Here is a 19,137-nt window from a genome sequence, read left to right as displayed (position 1 = left end):
CTGTATTTGAAATTGGAAAGACACACATTATAAGCCCATTCCTTCTCAGAAGGAAACTGCTTTTTCAAAAGGATGCTCTGAAACTTCCTGTCGCTCAAGGAAGTGCAGAGCACAAAACAATCATTTAATTTTCCCTCTTTCCATCTCAAGCAATTACTCAATTGCAGGCAATGAGATTTTGCACAGCTTGTGGCACAGCGCTGCAGGAACCAGAGTTTTAAAAAGAGGCTGGTTCCACACACACCCATGGGCATTTGCATTATATTGGGCCATTTACATAGGAGAGAGCTTGACCTGAATTATGTACTTATACTTATTTAAAGCTGCTATTGAGGATGATGGATATTTTGGTTCACTTTATAGCCGGCTTCAGAAATAAAGTTCTTTCACTCGGGGGCAGAAGGAAACTCGCAAGGATTTAATTTTAAAGTAAGTTATTTGGAAGGGGAGATCATCTATTATTGAAGGTGAAGTGCCAGGAGAAAAGATGGTGACAGAGATTTTAATTCTTTGCAAATCCTGCAATTTCATTACTTTCCTCATTGAATATTTATGTCGCAATGCAACATTAGCACTAGCATCTCTGGGCCTCCCAATTATTATTGCTAGATAACTTACAGGCCGATTGACAAACTAGTGAAGCCAGGGTGTTTGGGAATTGAGCCAGTTTAATCTTACAGGAATTTCCATTGATTGAACTAGTTTGTAGATCTCAGTCTTGGCTACTTTTGCTAGCAAGCGAATCATGAAATGATAGAAGCAGGGGTTGCACTTTTAACATGATGTATTATTATGTGGTAGTGGAATGATTACTTGCATTCCCCTCACTCCATTCCAGTTATTCTTTAGGTTTTCGGGAATGAATTCTACAATTAATTATGGAATTGGAGTCTGCACAGTTTGCAGTTGCTTCAGCTCAAATGACTTATGACAGGGGGCATCTGGAAGTTTGAGAACATCCTAAAGGCAGCTACCAGTGGCGTACCAAACCACAAAATGGCAGGATGGTAAAAGCTACCTCCAGTAAATAAAAATGGAGCCTCCTAAATTTGCATGACTCCCATTATATGTAGCAAAATGTGAAATTGATAAACTCTCAGCCAGTGCATCTCCTTTTGACTTCTCCCACTAGGGAGCAGCAACAACAATAGTGAAGGAGGTAAAAGGTGGTCAGGTGACAGCTTTGCCATAGTGGATGTCAGGAGCGCTAGTTAAGAGCAGACTGACATGATGGATAACAATGTAGGGAAAAACGACACGTAAAACCAGCCAAAGCATTAATGAGTCTGAGGAACTCACCAAAAGAAAATACACTATACAGGAACAATTGGCTGGGGGTGGTAGTATGGTGTTAATTTTAGTAGTGCTGTGGCTTTTCTTCCTGAGCTCAAAAGAAGGGGATAGAGACAATAGAGTGGCTTTTAAATTGTTGGCAGGAAGGACTGAGTTGGTTGATGAGATCGTGAAGAAACCTTGACAATAAGATTTCAGAATTCTTGCTTCCCACATACACAATTTTCACACAAGAACTTTGAATTTAACTGCTGAGAACTTGTGTAGTGTTTTGATAAAGGTGGGCTACTATGCATGACTTACCATGGCAACTGTGCATATTTTATGGTCTTTACAAATTCCAAAATAGTTGAAAGCAAACTCCCCATGTTGCTCCAGCATCCAATCCAAGGTATGGTTAAATTAGAGGGGGAAATCAGAGGGAGAGGAATTTGGAAGTCCCAACCTTCACTGCATTACTGGTCAAACCAGGTAGGATGCTAAAAAGTCTTGACACACCCTGGTAAAAAGGAGATGTGGTTTGGGATTTGAAATAGTAACAAACTTTTATTAAATACAGTTAAAGGATCTGCACACAGGTGGCAACTGCTAGGTGAGCTAAACAAAATAGTGTGAGATCCCATAAATCTGAGGCACTGGAACTATGCTTATGTCTCAAATTTTGCAACAAACTGCCTTGGCTCAGGGCCTCAGCATACCTACTTATAGTCCTTTCTTGTTGGCAGATCAATTGCGCTGAGGAAATTCTGCCTATCCGCATGCCACCAGCTGTGCCAAGAGAGTAGAATAAGTTAGAGGTGGCTTTGGGGAAGCATAATCTCTTCGCCTGCATTGAGCACCAAGCAGAGAGAGCACTGCAGGGGGCACAGCAACAGCAATGAACAAGGGAAGGGGAGGCGGGCCCCCAAACCTTTAAAACCCAAAGTCCACCACTGAATAAGTACAATGTGGAACGTGGTCACAGTGTAATTGTGGGCATTTTGTTGCATCATTTTAAGCATTTTAATTATTAAATGTAGCAGTGGATAAAAAACTGGTGAAGCCTCATAAACATAATTGGTATTTATTTTCCCACATGGCAACACCAACTGCGTTATGCTTTTTCACACATACCCATTTTGAGTTGTGGCAAGTGTACTATTGATCTTTTGCTGTCTCCTAAACCTTGTTTTCATTTTAAAAATAATACAGCTTTGGTTCTTAATAGGTTTTCTACGTATTATGGATACAGTCTGTGAAATATTAGCAATTTGTGCATGTTATGAATGGGTGACAGCTCTAGATAAAGGTCTGCTAGTCTGTGGTTTATTAGGGCAAGCAGTCTATCAGGGTCACACCAATCTCGGTCTGCCTTCAGCCAGGCCTTACCTGCCTGCCATTGGTTTTGGTTCCCACTACTATTTGTCTTATTGTCTTCTTCCCTAGTAGTCTCCATGGGCGCCAGCTACCACAGGGACTCTCCTCCCTGCAAGAGAGGGGAGTGGTTGTGGGCGGGAGCCCGAGCACCGCCCCTAGCAGGGGGTGTTAGCCCCCTGCCTCCACCTCACCTGGCTGACGCCCACGCCCCCCGGCAGGCATCCAACCAGGTGCCTGGGGGGGGGCATGTTCAGCAGCCTTTTGCTGCGGCAGCAGCCTCTGCCCAGCGTCATTCTTCATCGTCTCGCCGCGAGTCACCCACCCTCCACTCCCTTTGAGTTAGGGCTTAGGTCATTGGCCTTGCTACGGACCTTAGGTTGGTCGCCCTGGTTGTCTAGGGGGCCTGGTAGGAGTTTTTCCATTTGGCATTAGGCTTTTTGGTTTTTTCGCCTACCTCGTAGCAATTGTCACAACTTTTGTGGTATTGGTGGGTAGGTTAGGCATTGGAATAATGTGTTGTGGTGTGTCGAAGAGCTAGGTGTGGCCATCGCCTATGCCTTCAATTTTTGGGTATTCCGTTAAAGGAATCTGGCGGTTGTGTATTCTGTCCGATGCCTGCTTGGCGGGAGGCCATGGCACGACCCTCGGTGACATCAGGGGAGAGCCTATAGTTGGATTAGCATCAACAGGCTCCACCTACTGGTGAATAAACCCACTTGTTTGCGAAATCCAATGCCTAAGCCAATACCTTTTCACTGCTGTAATCAATAAAGTTGTGGCCTTTCCTTGCCCATTAACCTTATATCAGGTGTCCTTGTGTATTCTTTCCAGATTGCGGGGGTCGGGTCCTCGAACCACAACTACTAGTTATCCAGGGAAAATGCTAGGGGTATGACCAAATTATTTCCAAAAGGTGTCTACATGTTGGATGGGATTTCTGTTCACATTTATTAATTGATTGCATAAGAGATAGCATGGATTACATTTGACATGCTATAACTGTTGCATTTTTATTGTTATAAACTAGCAGTATACCGAATGAAACATCAAGTTTATCAGGACAAAACTTAGTAATGGAACCCTTTATTAGAGATATGACCAGGGCAGGCTCTACTATTAGACAGAGAAAGGTAGCCACCTGCTGGGGAACAGAAAGAGATTGCAAGGAATTAGCGGACATAGCTGTGCATGCCATGCAACCTGTCCTGCTCCCCCTAAACTAGCCTGTTGCACCTTGAAAAACACTATCCTGTCACTAGATTCAGCTTCCAGTCTGGTTGGCTTCTGTACGTAGAATGGGGAGGAGACGCCATCTTGTTTTTTGCCTCAGGCAGCAAAATGTATTGGGCTGGCCTTGGACAGCTCCGAGAGTGAGATGGCATCTGTACTTTATGACATGTTCCAGATCTTGTAATATGAAAAATAATTGATGCAGACAAAGTGGGAGTGGGTCCATTTGTAGTTTGTAAGTGCTTTTACTGAGAGCCTTACATTTATTTAAATTCTACTAAGGCCTACAATTGATTCTGTGGTGAATAACTGTGCGACAGAAACCCCAAGACTATAATCCCAAAAACTTCTACTAACTATTATGCATAATTATGTTAAACTGCTCATTTTTGTTTAATTACAGCCCATCATACTTCTCAAAATTCAGTCAGACTTTAACTATATCCTTAGGAACAAAATAGTTCTTTGATTACAAATAAATTAGACACTTTTATTAATTAAACAGAGCACATTTATAGTAACTGCAGACAATCTAGGAGAAAAGAGGTTTAAGCCTCCCTCAAAATTCATTTCTCTCATTTAGTTCTCTCATTCAGATAGGCACGCTGCATGAGTTTACAAGTTGTTATTTTTGAATGTATTAACACTCTCAGCAATATTCTTCTTGGAAAGATTTGGGAGGCAAAGATTAAAGCACAGATCTCTGGCAAATTGCTTATTGAAATTAGCTGTCTTTTGCAAGGAAAAACTGCTCAGATTCAAGTTAACATTCAGTCCTCCAGCAATACATTCTGACTTTCATATGAGAAAGTGCTTGCCTGCCTGCCGCTTAATTTTTATAACCTCGAAGGGAGCGCATTTGCTTGGAGATTGCATGACAAGCAGAAACTGAAATTTAGGAGCTTTACAACATTTTTACTGGCTGATTTGATTTTTATCACAGCAACAATTTTTTTTGTCCTTACAATCATACTTTGTTCTGCCTTTCTATTTCACTGGGACAAATCCAACTGAATTAGCCATTTTATATTGTAGCTGTCAAAAAGAGAAGTGTACTTTGTACCCTAGTGAAGGAAATTTTACTGTGCCATCAGTGCTATTATGAAAGAAAGTCAGAACAATCATTCTCACCCCCTGATGATTCATAGGCCTTAAATCCAAAATGGATTGTTCAGATCATTCAGGTTCAGTCTCTTGCATATCACAGGGTGACTTGCTGTCAGTCGAACGCCATAGAGGGCCTGGATTTTTACAACTTGAATAACTCAATCTAAGATCAATAATTTGTGTAACACATTTAGATCATATGTGTAATTTGCACAGTTTGCACAGATCTACACTATTTAACAGCCATGGCCTTCCCTTCAGAGTATCCTAGGAAAGGCTGCTGGGAATTGTAGCTGTAAACTATAGTTCTGAGGGAAGTTGTAACTGTTAACATGGTGTGAACATGCTTTAAATTATAGTGTGGATTTGATTATGGTAAAAAGAGTGACAGAAGGATGGAGGGAGATATCTGATTGATTAACAATTCAGAGTTCTGGATTTTTGGATTTCAAATGTTCTCTGAAACAGTAATATTAATAGGTGCAAAATATTACACTGAACTTAAATGGAGATGTTCTGAAGCCTCTATGTCCAAATCAGGCTTTACCAACTTAGAAGCTTTCATCTACAACTCCCATCAGACTCCCAGTTGTTCTGATTGGGGCTGAAGAGAGTTGTAACCCCAAACACCTAGCAGGCAGCAGTTTGGAGAAGACTGGTGTAAATGGTTAGTTCAAAATGTGGAGTGGATTGTGAGCTCAAATTTGAAAGTCGCAGAAATGTTGAACAAATAATTTGAGAGCAAATGGAGGATGGAAGTTATTTGAAAACGTTGAGGAGGGAGCCCTGAACTTATTAATTTATAAAATAATTATTCAGCACCACAACCTCAAAAATGCAATCCTGTTTTTATATTGATAAGAAGAAAAAGAAGAAGAGGAAGAAGAAGAAGAAGAAGAAGAAGAAGAAGAAGAAGAAGAAGAAGAAGAAGAAGAAGAAGAAAGATAACCATTTGCTGCAGCTATATATAGAACTACACATCCAGTTCAACAGGGAATAATAACTATATTAAGTAGGAGGAAATATGCAACTTGCAGTGAACTGAAATAACTAGGAGTTTTAAACAACTATAGTGTAGGTAAGAGGTATGCTATGTGTTTTGTGCATGGATGTGTGCATATGACAGAGAGCAAGAAAGGATTTAAACATGTTGCAAGAGGTTCAAGAAACAATTTGAAATTTATAATTCCTTGAGTTCAGGTTTACGAATATTTCATTTTACCAAGGGGATCACAGAGTGGGATAGTGTATATCTGACTACAGATCTGGCCTTTCCTGACATCTTCCTTGGAAAAGCTCCCAATATATTTTGCCCTTAGGAACTTTAAATCATTACTGACTGCATTAAGTTCTGCAAGGCTGGAATGTTTCAGAGCACCCTGCGGATTTTTAAATCAGTCACCTCATGCTTAATAGATAGTCCCATGTAGAATGATGTGTAGGTAACAGTACCATAGCGTAAAAAGGTTTTTTTAAAAAAAAGAAAGTAAAGGACCCCTGGACGGTTAAGTCCAGTCAAGGCGACAATGGAGTTGTGGCACTCATCTCGCTTTCAGGCCAAGGGAGCCGGTGTTTGTCCACAGACAGCTTTCTGGGTCATGTGGCCAGCATGACTAAACCACTTCTAGCTCAACGGGACACCATGATGGAAACCTTCCCACCGTAGCAGTACCTATTTATCTACTTTCACTGGTGTGCTTTCGAACTGCTAGGTTGGCAAGAGCTGGGACATAGTGTAATATAGTGGCAACAAGAGTAAATACTGGGAAGATGTGTTGTGGGTAGTGGTTAATGAGCTGGGGTTGTGGGCAGAATCAGATTATATTTGACCCCCCCTCCTGATCTGTTTGAGCACATCTGCTCCTCCTATCAACCTAAACACCAGCCCTGCCTCGATTGGCCTCAGCTGTCAATGGGCAAATGGGATGCCTGAATACTGCCTGCACATGTATCCTGTCCAATGTACATAGACAAAATGTCCATAGTAAATCCCCCCAGGGAAAAGAATGTGGCAATTGCATGACTGTTGCCTGTACACATTGTATTTCATGTGTGTAGGCCATATTTGGATGTGTCTTCACCATGTGAATGACCAAGGCTAGAAGAGGCAGGGCCAGTGTTCTGGATGGGCAGTGAAGGTTGGCCGGCCTGGTCTTCTCCATGCAGTGGTCTTGGTAAGGAGGAAAGTACCATCCTACCTGCCCGAGGAATAGTACTTAATGGGATAAATGGTTGCTGTTATCATGTACCTTACACTCTGAAACATTTTGCAGGATCTGAAAGAAGGCTGAAAGTTCAACTGATTCAACTTCTTTTTTTAATCTAACTATGATGACAACTTTAATACCGGCATTTTAGATTCTTCTTCCTGGAACCAAGCCAATAACCACACCAAACTAAGGGAATGTCCACCATATTCTTAAACACTAGCTAGCTACTGTGCTTACCAAAGTGTTGTTAAGTGGTATCTGAAGTCAAATTCTCCCCTGGTTCTCAGTCACAAGGTGGTGGAGTGGGGAGGTCTGTTGAAACCTATGCCTGTTCCCAGACTACAAATGTGCAATTAGTTTCACAATACAGTCTGGTTACAATGCCCTATCATGAAAAGAAAGTCTGGCAGTATCTCCCTTGCAATATTTGATTTGCCTTAGATGGTGTTAATTTAACCCTTCAGAGCAAACTGTCAAGTAGGGTTATTTTTCTCCAAAATCTGATCTCTAAGAAAGAACTGGCTTAGAGTTTATTTATTTATTTGCTTCCTTTCTTTCCTTCTACTATGTCTCTGGGCTTTCTTTAAATTCCCCTCTGCTATTTGCTGTGTCTGGGCAAGCCCTTCATGTCTGGTATGCACCTTAAGACAGAATTATCAGGGGAAGTGATCATTAGATAGCAGGTGGTAAAGTCTCTCTCTCTCTCTCTCTCTCTCTCTCTCTCTTGGTCCTCTTTCCACTGGTATTCACCCCCACTCCTACCAGCCACAGGCAGAGCCTGTGCAAAGGCAGGCACCGACACCACCATACAAGAAAACATCTGATGATGCATGCAGCTGGAATACAACCATCCTCACCCATCGGTTGTTGTTTTCATTTCATATTAAGACAAGCAAGATCTTCAGGGACCATGACTATGACCATACTTCTGCTGAGGGACTTCTGCTGGTATATCTCTGGCTCAGCCAGGGGGTGGGATAGCATAGCTCAGCCAGGAAAGTCCAAATCTACCAAATCTAAACTCTTATGTCCAGCTGGATCTTGGATTTGAATTGTGCTATAACAGTAACACATTGAATTTAGCTCAGCGATGGACTGGAATAATCAGCAACGGGATACACATAGGACTGCATCTCAAGACGGTTTGGAAACTCCAGCTGGTGCAGAATTTAGAGGCCAGGTTGCTCACTGGAACAAGGCGGTTTGAGCATATTACTCCAATCCTGGCCCAACTGCACTGGCTACTGCATAGTTTCCAGTCCCAATTCAAAGTGCTCGTTTTGACCTATAAAGCCTTAAACACCACAATACATCAAGGACTGCCTTTCTCTATATTAATGAACCTATCTTAGGCCCTTCTTCAGGTACCTCCCCCATGAGGGGTCCATAGAGTGGTGGCACAGGAATGGGGACTTTCTGCTGTGGCTCCATTGGTGAAATGCTCTCCCCAAGGAGGTTTGCATGACACCTTTGTTACGTATCTTTAGATGCCAGGCGAAAACGTTTCCCTTCAACCAGGTGTTTGATTAACCTTCTATGGCTTTTAAATGTGTCTGTGGGAGGGGGAGTTACTGGTTTGTTTTACTTTTGCTTTGTTATGTATTTTGTTTCTTCATGTTATATTTTTATGTTGTAAAGCACTCTGTAATCTTCAGATGAAGGGTGGTATACAAATTTAATGAATAAAAATATAATACCTTGCCCTCATACTTCCATATGTTTCAAAGAACGCTGTAGATATGAAAGTTGGCCTATGTTGTGTGTTTGTGACAGTGGGGGGGGGTATGGCCCCTCAGGTTCTTCTTAGCCCCAGCTAAATTCTGTCCATTAATGGTTTTCTTGACACAAAAACAGGAGAAAAGAACTCCCCATAGAATTCTGCATGTTCAAAAGGGTCTAGTGTTTAATTAGAAGCAAGGTCTCTCCCTTCAATGCTCCTTTGGGATTCCAGAGGTAGAGTCAAAAACTGAATCTTCGTCTGAGAATGTTCAAGCAATTCCTGAACGAAAGCCTTGAAGAGCAAAGGAGCAGCTTTCATCAGACAAAGCCCAAAGATGTCAAAGATTTCCTATAGAGGGATCCAGCGGCTGCTTGTTAGGAAGGTCAGATGAATGTTAGCAGAAGTGGTGCAGTTAAGATATTTCAAAGCCTAATGCCCATGTGGGTGTTCCAATTTGAATTTTGTAATTCATATTTTTGTTTGGGATTACAATTTACAAAACAGAAAACGCAAGACAATCAGCTGGAATATTTTTACAAGAGCTATTCAAATAGGTTAACAAGATAAGACCAACCGCAGAGTTAAGCTGAGTAATTATCTATATGCTTCAGCTTGCATTCTAGGGAGGAAAATGAACCATCCCAGGTTTTGTCCTTTACCTTTTATTCAGTCTAAACAAAGGGCTTATCCACACTTACTTCCTCCCCCCCCCCGTGCTTTCCAGGTACTGTCCACACTTAATAGCTCTGTGTCTGAATGCCCCCCCCTTTTTTGTTCTAGAGCTTTCCCTTTCTGTGGAAAACACAACTTTGCATTTGCTCCAATTCAGCTGTAGAGAGTGGGTTTTCTCAGGGAAAGCTTTGAAGCAAAACTAAAAGCGGGGAAGTTTTCAGACATGGAGCATTAAAATGCAAACTTGTGCCTGGAAAGAGTGGGGCAAATGGTAAGTGTGGGTGAGACCAAAGATGTGTTATTTTTAAGTGGAACAATTAAATCCCTTCTGTTTCATTATCTATATATGAGTCAGAAAGAAAGGACATAGGGAAAAAGAAGGAACAAGCAGAAACTGACAATGAATGAAGTGGCCGGCCAAGTGTTAGGGAAGGAAGAAAAAGAAGAATAAGTGGGGGGTGGGAGAGAGAGGAAGATGGATTGAAGAAATAGTCCAACTCTTCAAGTGGTTGCTACACCTTCTGACCCCTTAACTTCTCTCACCCTTCATATATCCTAGTGCCTATTAGAATGCTCTCTTGTAGCCAGTACTGAAAAGCACAGGAGCCAAGTTGCATATTACAGTTGTCACCCTAGCAACAGTATCTCACACCTGAGTTTGACAGCAGTGTTGTATTACTGGCCTTTAACAAATGGATAATGAGGGGCACCACGGAAAACTTGAAGCCTCCCAAGCGTTTGTAGCAGTTTAGGTCAGCATGTGAGGCAGGGGTTGCAGAGGAGAGGAGAGGATTCAAGGAGACAGTGTGCGATTTCCCAGGATTGACTTGATTTCCTGATTGGTACATTTCAACTCATTTGTAGGCTTCTCCTGAAAAGTGCTAGTGAAAGGGCCAGACATCTAAGTACATGCAGTAATGAGTTCATGGAAAAAAGATAATGTATGCTGGAGTGTGGAGCTCAGGTTACCCCTCTTGTCACAACTCTCTTCATTATGAAAAATCCATCATTCTGGCTCCATTGAATAGGTAAACTAGCAAAGGATACCAAGACTCCCCAGCACGGAGGCAGATTTTATCTTGCCTGAGGCCAGACTAGCTTAACTTTGGAATGCACGTTAAATCCAATAAGTGCAGGAGTTAGTTTAGTAAGTAATTTAAGAAGACAGTACACTCCCTCCTCCCTCCTCACTACCTGTCAAAGTCCTGTAGAGGAGAATAAAAGAGCTGTCGAGGCCTCAAACTCTCTCCCCCACCACCATAAAAATGCAAGATATAAAGTAAGATGAACACAAAAAGAAATGTCTGGGGTTTGATTTGTGGCTTCAGTACACATTCTACCATGCTGCCTAAGCTTGGTTTTGATTTGGATACTGAATAACCATGCTTAATAGTCACAAGAAATGTTCAATTTTGATTATTTGGGCCTTGAGCTTAAATCCAAGGGTGCTTTTCTAGAAGCAGGTAATCTCTTCAACTCAGGCCTTTTCTGACTTAGCAGAAGAGTGCTGTGTGAGAAAAATGACCCAAATCTAGAGATGGTCTTCCAGTCGTACAAGATTATTTGCAATTGTGTCTCCTAAATTTCTATATTTTGTGAATAGCAAACCCTATGGACCAGAATACATATAGTTTCCTATTTTAATATAAACCCATGTAGCAATGTGCATGCAGTTCTCATTGAAATGGAAACCACACACAGCAGTTGCTTTCAAGCATAGATACTTTGAATCTTCAAGAACACAGGATGCCTTGCATTCCAATGGGGACGGCATGTGCTCTAGCCCTTAGGTGCTACTTTCCCAGTGTATGATGGTCAGATGCAATGGAGGAACCAAGTTCCCACACCTGCTACTGGATTACTCCTTAACTTTATATAGATAGATACAATATTTCTTATAGGGCAATAACTATATCAGTAAAGGTCTTGTTTCTTTTTTAAAGGGAAAACTTTTTCTTTTCTTTTCTTTTGAGGAGAGAATTCCAGACAACTGTAACTGCTCCACTGTGGAAGGCAAAAAAAGTAAAAGTGCCAATGTCCCCTCTCTGAACATATTATTAAAGGCATGGAGATGCTATATCCTTTACTTAGTAAGGTTTACTGAATGCTTTGTTCACTATTATCCATTTTTAGTCTGTGGGCCTATAGGAGAAATCAGCCAATACTAACCTCATTCCTTTGCATTTTCTCCCTCTTTTAAGAAGAAATGTTCTCACTTTCTTTCTAGCTTTTCCTGCCTGTCTATAGCCTTAAGCAAGTTTCTCCAGATAAACCAGCCTATAATAGCATAGGAGGTTTTAACAGTCAATCCAATATATTAACTGCAGCATAAAGGGTGTTACTATTCAGCCCCAGGACTAACTGTCTCTCTGGGGTTCTTTTAAATACTCCCCCCTAAAACAACACTGTAAATGCCCATAAAAACCCACAAACCTTACTCAGAAATATGATGAAAAGGTAAAAGGGAAGTTATATTGCTTCTTTTAATTAGTTTGCTGCTTTTCCTCTACTCACACTGGGTATCAGTAACAGAGATAACAACCTGATCCTGTCAATAGTAACATCACACACAATGCATTCAATTAATATTTGTCCCATCCAATATGCTACTGTCCATTATTTTCACATACACCCCTTACCTTCTTTTGTTATCAGTGTCATCTTTTTCTTTGGCAAGTGGCAAAACTCTAAACAGTTCAGGTTGTATCTAAAGTAGTGCTACATGAACACTCTTGTCAGTGCACTCCCAAATCTGTTCTAGGGCTTCCCCCCAAATTAGCTGAATACCACTCTTTGCATCAGCCTTCCTTCATCCAAAGTTATACAAAGTTAAGATGCATGTGGAGGAGCGGGGACGCAAACCCAGTTCACCAGATTAGGAGTCTACCGCTCTTAACCACTACACCACACTAGCAACAATTGGAAGGCACCAGATTAGGGAAGGCCACTTTACATGTTCTGGCTCAGCTCACCCACAAGTTCACTAAATCAGCCTTAGGCCAGATTTAGTCAACTTTTTTGGATCCAGGACTTGCTAACCCAAACATGCACTTGGAGACCCATTTCTTAATCAGGTAAATCAATCTACTGTACTTTATTGGCATAGAAAAAGTGCATCATATACATGGATCAGAGCACAACACAGTTAATGAAACATAGTAGCAGATACTTTAGGATAAAATCTTTCTTAATCTTCTGCCATGTATTTGCATGGTATTAGTGGTCCTGTTGAGACCCACCTTGGATCAGGCCTCAACTCACTAGTGCATGCCAACCCATCAGCTGAAGACCAGTACCTTAGGCAAACCACTGCTTATCAGTCACTGGGCTCTTCTCGGTTAACATGGTGATAATAATTCTGGTGTATTTTACTGAATTGTGGTAAGGATGAATTGCCACAGAGATGGATGACACAACTATTTTCAGGCTCTCTCACTTTCACAGGTGGTCATTCAGAGGTCCATCCCAACTTTTTTCCAAATGTGTCTGCACAAATCCAAACAAAAAATAATAATCTGAATGTTACTCAAAATATTTCTAGACATATTTTCTCTGAAAACAGTAGAGCAGAGTGTTTTTATTATTATTAAAAAGAGGGAGGGCAGTGGTTTTTAATTTTTGTCAGAGCAGCCTCTGGCTAGAAAAGAGGCTCAAGTCAAGAGCAATGAAGCACTCAGATGAATATACAAAGCTTAATCTTTTTCCTTTGCTCTTCTAGACAAAAAGTGTTGCTCCCTCCAGGCATACATTTCTGGAGTGCAAACTACAGAATCTGCAAACACCTGCTTCCTTTTTTCATACAAAGGGGTTGGAACCTCAGCTGGTATAACACAGGGTTGTTTTGAAGGGGGTTTGGGTGATTTGGAATTCTGGAGAACTTACTTTTGCTCTTCCATGTGAATACTTAAGCACTTGTACACTTGAGTTTTTAAGTGATACAGGATTGGATGGGGAAGTGTCTTCAATGACAGCAGGTGAGCAATCTGTGTAAGAAATGTAGGCGTACGAAGCTTTTGACACTGAAAAGCTTTTGCACTTTTAAAATGAGCTATCTTTCATATGAGCATGAAAAGTCATTCTGCAAAATCTTCTCACTTGTGTATTATTAGTATCTTTGTAGAAAGGTCATCATTGTTAGAGATGATGACTGTCAAGGAGGGAAAGGGATACTCAGGGCAGAAATATTTCACAATTTGGAAAGCTTTTGAAAAGCTTTTGAGAACAAGGTTTATGATAGATCCATTCCCTGATCCTGGCCTCTATTGTATATAGAGACGTGGTGAAGTTATAGACAAAAGAGTTCATGATGCTAAATGTGTCACTTGAAGTCAAGGGTATTCATTTATCAGATGTTCAAAGGGCAGGTCAAAGCAATACAAGTAAAAACAAATAAAAGAGGTAAATCAGTTTATAAATAATAATAATAATAAATAAGTAAAACTATTTAAAACAAAATCCACGTCATATTGATTAAATAAGACAGAAGAAGTACACCACACACACACACACACACACACACACACACACACAAAATACCTGAATATGCAAAGCCAGGGTAAAGGAGTGGAATCTATATAATGAAGATGCTAGATGCATCTCTGTGGGGATGGAATAACACCCTGGTCAAAAATATTGATAGCTGCTGAGGGGTCAAGAAGAATGAGCATGGTTGTTCTCCCACAAATGTCATCAACTGGGGTGTCCAGGGCAGTTTCAGTGTCGTGAAGCTGGGGCAAAATGGATCCAGATAATGGTTGTTTTACTTTAAATGCTGGTGCGGTGAGTTGCTTGGAATCTGCCATTTGAGAAGGGTCCTAACCCTTTCCTCCCTTGCCACAATCCCAATTGAAATTGTCTCCATGCCATAAATTAGCTTCTCAGAAGGCAATCTTCTCTATGAACCTACGGAAGCTTGCCATTGGGGACAGTTTTCCTTCAGACCACGATGGAGGCTATTAACAGTATTTTTTAAAGAAAGGAAAAGGAAAGCAAGCAAGCATGACACCTGGCCCAGAATCAAAAGCTTATTGGAAATATTGGCTCACAGCGTGCTGTGTAAGTGAAAAGGGAAACTGCTGGGAATTAACTGTGTGGAAACCCTGCAATATTCACAGTGGGAGTTCACATGCACTGTGGGAGAAATGTCCTCAGTTACTAAAAGACGCTAAGCCCTCCATTCTCCTCTTAAGCAATAACAAAGAGGGTCAGAAACTTGGGTTGAGAGACAGCCCAACCCCCACTCCTCCCTCTCTTAACGAAGAAGAAGAATTCAGTCTCCCTTCCTATGTTACTCCTACTCAGAGTAAACCCATTAAAGTTAATGAATGTGTGTAACTTAGGGTCATTCATTACAATGGATCTACTGTTAGTAGGACTAGCACGGGCTACAATCCTGTAGTTCCTTGTGTTACACATAGCACTTGCTGGAGAAGCAAAGTAAACTGTAATTGCTTTCCCAGAGAGTCGGCCCTACCACAAGCTAAAATGAGGCAGCCACCTCAGCCAGCAAATGTCAAGAGGAAGGGAGTGACAAAACTGTCTGTGTCACATAGCCTGCACTGCACTCCCTAAGCTAAACCTGGTGCCTTTAAGTGCATTGGAGCTGTCCCATTGCCACCATCAAAGCTAGTTTCAACCGCCTGTCTGGTCAGATTTGTTACATGTCATGGGAGAGGCGGCATCTTGTTCTTTACCCCAGGCACTAAAATGTATTGGGCTGCCCCTGTTTCCCCAAGCCAACAACATTAACCCACCTTTCTCATAAGAAAAAGTGAGTGTACACTACTGCAAGAGATATTCCTCAGTAGGGAGTCATCGAATCATAGACTTGTAGAGTTGGAAGGGACTGCGAAAGTCATTGTCCAACCCCCTGCAATACAGGAATCTTTTTGCCCAACGTGGGGTTCAAACCTATGACTCTGAGATTAAGAGTCTCATGCTCTACCAACTAAGCTGTCCCCAAGACATGGTCAGAGACTGCTGTTTGGACTCCCAGCATGCTGGTTCATGTGACACTTACTTTACAGACAGCTAGATAAGGAAAGGATACTTGATGGTTGAGAGTTTGCCCTTGCTAACTCGGCTCAGTTAAGACATTTGCCCATGTTCTCCTATACTGTGTTTTTTATAGGGCCATCCACTCCTGAACTGCTTGGAACAAAGAATATGAATGTCACTGCTTTGTCCTGCTACTGAGTGAATCTGGTTGGCCACTGTGAGAGAAGAAAGAAAGACAGTGATGCTGGAAGGAAGCAACCAGAATATTCTAATGATATGCTATTGGGGGGGGGGTTAATGTCAGAATAGTTAGATATGCGTCTGACATGCATCTTGTAAATCTCACTGCGTCTTGCCTACAATTCACAGTCCCATAGCTTACTATCACAAAGGTGCGTTTATCTTAGATAAATAACTTTTGGATGAAGTCTGCTATGGAGCACTTTAGAGCTATTGTAGGAGGGATTGCAAGCTTTGCAAATCCTGTGACCCTGCCTGATTGTGCAAGTCCAGACACAGAAGAGTTTGCGTGAGATGGTGAAATGAAATATACCTTGGAGACAGTGAGTGATGTCAGCTACCCCAGGCTCTGCTTGGTGCCTCCTCTACAGCAAAGCTTCTGCAAAGCATGTCAATTCATGTTTGCTACTTAAACAAAGAAGGGAATTTAAATTCAAAAGGTGGCTTTCTTTTCTTTCTGGAGATTTAGGGATGGGCTGTTGCTGCAAAACACGAACATCTTTCAACTGGGCAGATTCAGAGCAGGGTGATGGGACTGAAGAATGGGAGGCCGAATTTTGAAGGGGAGATGAAAACAGCCATTTGCCTTTTCTTAATTAGACATGAAAGGATCTAAGTGGATTTGCATCCCAGGCAGACTTATCCTATGCTTGTTTACTCAGAAGAAGGAACCACTAAGTTCAATGGGTCTTACTCTGAAGTAATTGGACATAGATTCAAAGCCTCAGGCGACAATCCTTAGCAGTCTTACTAGACAGGAGAATTGAACTAATTGAAGTAATGTCTATATTGATATTTAATTTCAGTCCCTTACATCTAAATAAAATTAATTACTTTTCAGGGAAATTAAATCTATCAGGAAGGAAACAGACCCCAATTCAGTATCATTAATAGAGCATCAGCAAAGGGGATGTGAAAATAAGAACAAAGGCTATGGAAGTGGGATTGTTTTGCAGACTGGTAGAATGTAAAGTGGAATTTCATAGAATAGAGAATTGTGCAATGAATCATATGTTGAAATTTTTTATAAGGCCTTCAAATTAGCATCTCATTTCATATTTTATCTCATTACAGCTACTACCACTCTTGATATGATTAACCCAAAATATAATTTGCCTGTGTTTAGTTAATCACTACTAAAAGTACAATGCTGTTATTTACTAAGAGAAACTTTCTGACACAGTTCAGATGTTTCCTCACCACAGATGTTTCCTCACCACAAAGCAGTCAAAAATGCTCTTGTAGTATAGTCTTAAGTACAAGTAAGCCTTCTTGAGCAACATGATTTGCTCTCTACTTTGTTTAGGATTGCAGCCACTATATATATATAGTGAAAATCTACGAAAGCAAATATATATATATATATATATATATATATATATATATATATATATATATATATATATATGCTTTCGTAGATTTTCACGGGTACAGGAATGCAGGTTTTGGTGTCCTCGGGTGTCTTCCCGTGTAAAAGTTGGGGTGTCTAGGCCAGTGTTTCCCAACCTTGTGCCTCCAGATGTTTTTGGCCTACAACTCCCATCATCCCTAGCTAGCAAGACCAGTGGTCAGGGATGATGGGAATTGTAGTTCAAAAACAGCTGGAGGCACAAGGTTGGGAAACACTGGTCTAGGCGACGTTTCGACGAGGTCTCACTCGTCATCTTCAGGCTGGTGCTTTCGGCTTCTTGTTACTGGAACAGAGCAGGATCTCAGTGTTTGAGTTCCTATAAATACTGTTGAGGGGGTGTGGTGTATAGCCTCCAATGTTCTGGGCAGAGAGGAAGTTCCCAGGCTAGTGTGCCTTTTCTTCTTTTGTTCCTTAATTACTTGAGGGATATCTTGAGTGATTTCTTGAGTGATATCCTGAGTACCACTTAGGTGGGTCATTAGGTGTGGATTAGTTGCTAAAGTCTTTGTGTCTTGACCTCTTGAACTTTGTGAAGAGTTTTTCTGAGAAGATGGCTGTACTGCACTTAGTTGTGCTCTGGCTTGGCTTCGTGTATAGGGGCGAGCTGTGGTTTTGTGGCCTGTGTCAGCCAGATCTGTGTAGGGATTGCAGGGGGGTGCAGCATCCGGAGGTGCCACCATGGTTTGGCTACTGGATGGTGTCTGTAATTTATCTGTGGAGAGGGTCTGGGTTTGGGTCTGGTGTGGTTGATTGGTGATAGCGTTCTGTGTGCCTCTGGTCTGTCCCCCGACCTCTTCTGAAGGCTGGGGGGGGGACAAGGGCTTTTCTTCCCACCCCCAGCATTTTAAAAAACCCCGGGACAGCGGAGGACTTCCCCGCTGTCCCGGGGCGATTTAAAAGCCCCCGGGAATGCAGACAGGGGGGACAAAGACTTTTGCCCCCCGCCAGCCTTCAGAAGAGGTCTGGACCTCTTCTGAAGGCTGGCGGGGGGCGAAAGTCTTTGCTCCCCCCCCCCCGCCTGCCTTCAAAAGCCGTCCGGGATAGCAGGAAGCGCTTCCCTGCTATCCCGGACTGCTTTTAAAATGCTGGCGGTGGGGAGCAAAGCCTTTCGGCCCCTGCCGGCCTTCCTGGACCTCTTCTGAAGGCCGGAGGGGGGGGGAAGGCTTTGCTCCCCACCGCCAGCATTTAAAAGAGGTCCCCAGAGATTTCCCTATGGGCTTTCTTCTTGCGAAGCAAGCCCATAGGGAAATTCGTCTTGCGAAGCAACTCGCAAACGGAAAACCCTTTCGTCTTGCAGGTTTTCCGTCTTGCGAGGCATTCGTCTTGTGGGGCACCACTGTATCCATTCAATTATTTTTAAAAATCCTATCTGTTTCAGAATTATTCTGTAAACTCTCCACTTTGATCTGTAATTTGGCTCCTGAGCCACTCTTGATAACAAAGCTTTTTGTTCCCCCATTTGAAAGATGGCTTTAATTTTTACCCCTTTTGGTCAAAGTGGATAAAATTTACAGGCACAGGAACCCTTCTACACAAATAGCTTCTGGGACTGTCTTGTTTTGATGGTAGGGTAGAATGGGAGGAAAAGGGATTCATTCTCCTCCATAATCCCTTTTGAGGGAGTGAGGGGCATTTGCCTTTCTTATCATGAAATAATTAAAAGGTGGCCAAGTGGTGTATATCCTTGCTTATACATTTTTTAAAAAAACTTTGCAGCTTATTTACAGAATACAGTTGCTTGTATTCTCCTATAGGCCTGTTGGATTGTACAAGTCTGCAATAGGCCTTACATTGTGAGACTGTCTACAGCACTGCCTGCAAAGTTTGAGGGGGGCTCTGGGTTTTAGTTTATTTTTTAAAAAAATTAGGCAATGTTTTGGACAACCTCTTGCAAAGCCTGT

The 19,137-nt window shown here is 41.8% G+C and overlaps 1 long non-coding RNA gene across 1 annotated transcript; it reads left to right on the top strand.

Annotated features, from left to right (window-relative positions):
• The first annotated feature begins 333 nt into the window (after positions 1-333).
• Positions 334-11,674, top strand: LOC309372696. The gene is made up of 2 exons (XR_014169626.1): positions 334-433; positions 11,565-11,674. It is a non-coding gene; the product is annotated as an uncharacterized lncRNA (long non-coding RNA).
• The last annotated feature ends 7,463 nt before the right edge of the window (positions 11,675-19,137 follow it).

The sequence above is a fragment of the Podarcis melisellensis genome (assembly GCF_964234715.1).
Source record: "Podarcis melisellensis genome assembly, chromosome: 6".
NCBI lineage: Eukaryota > Metazoa > Chordata > Lepidosauria > Squamata > Lacertidae > Podarcis > Podarcis melisellensis.
This window is presented reverse-complemented; position numbering and strand designations above follow the sequence as displayed.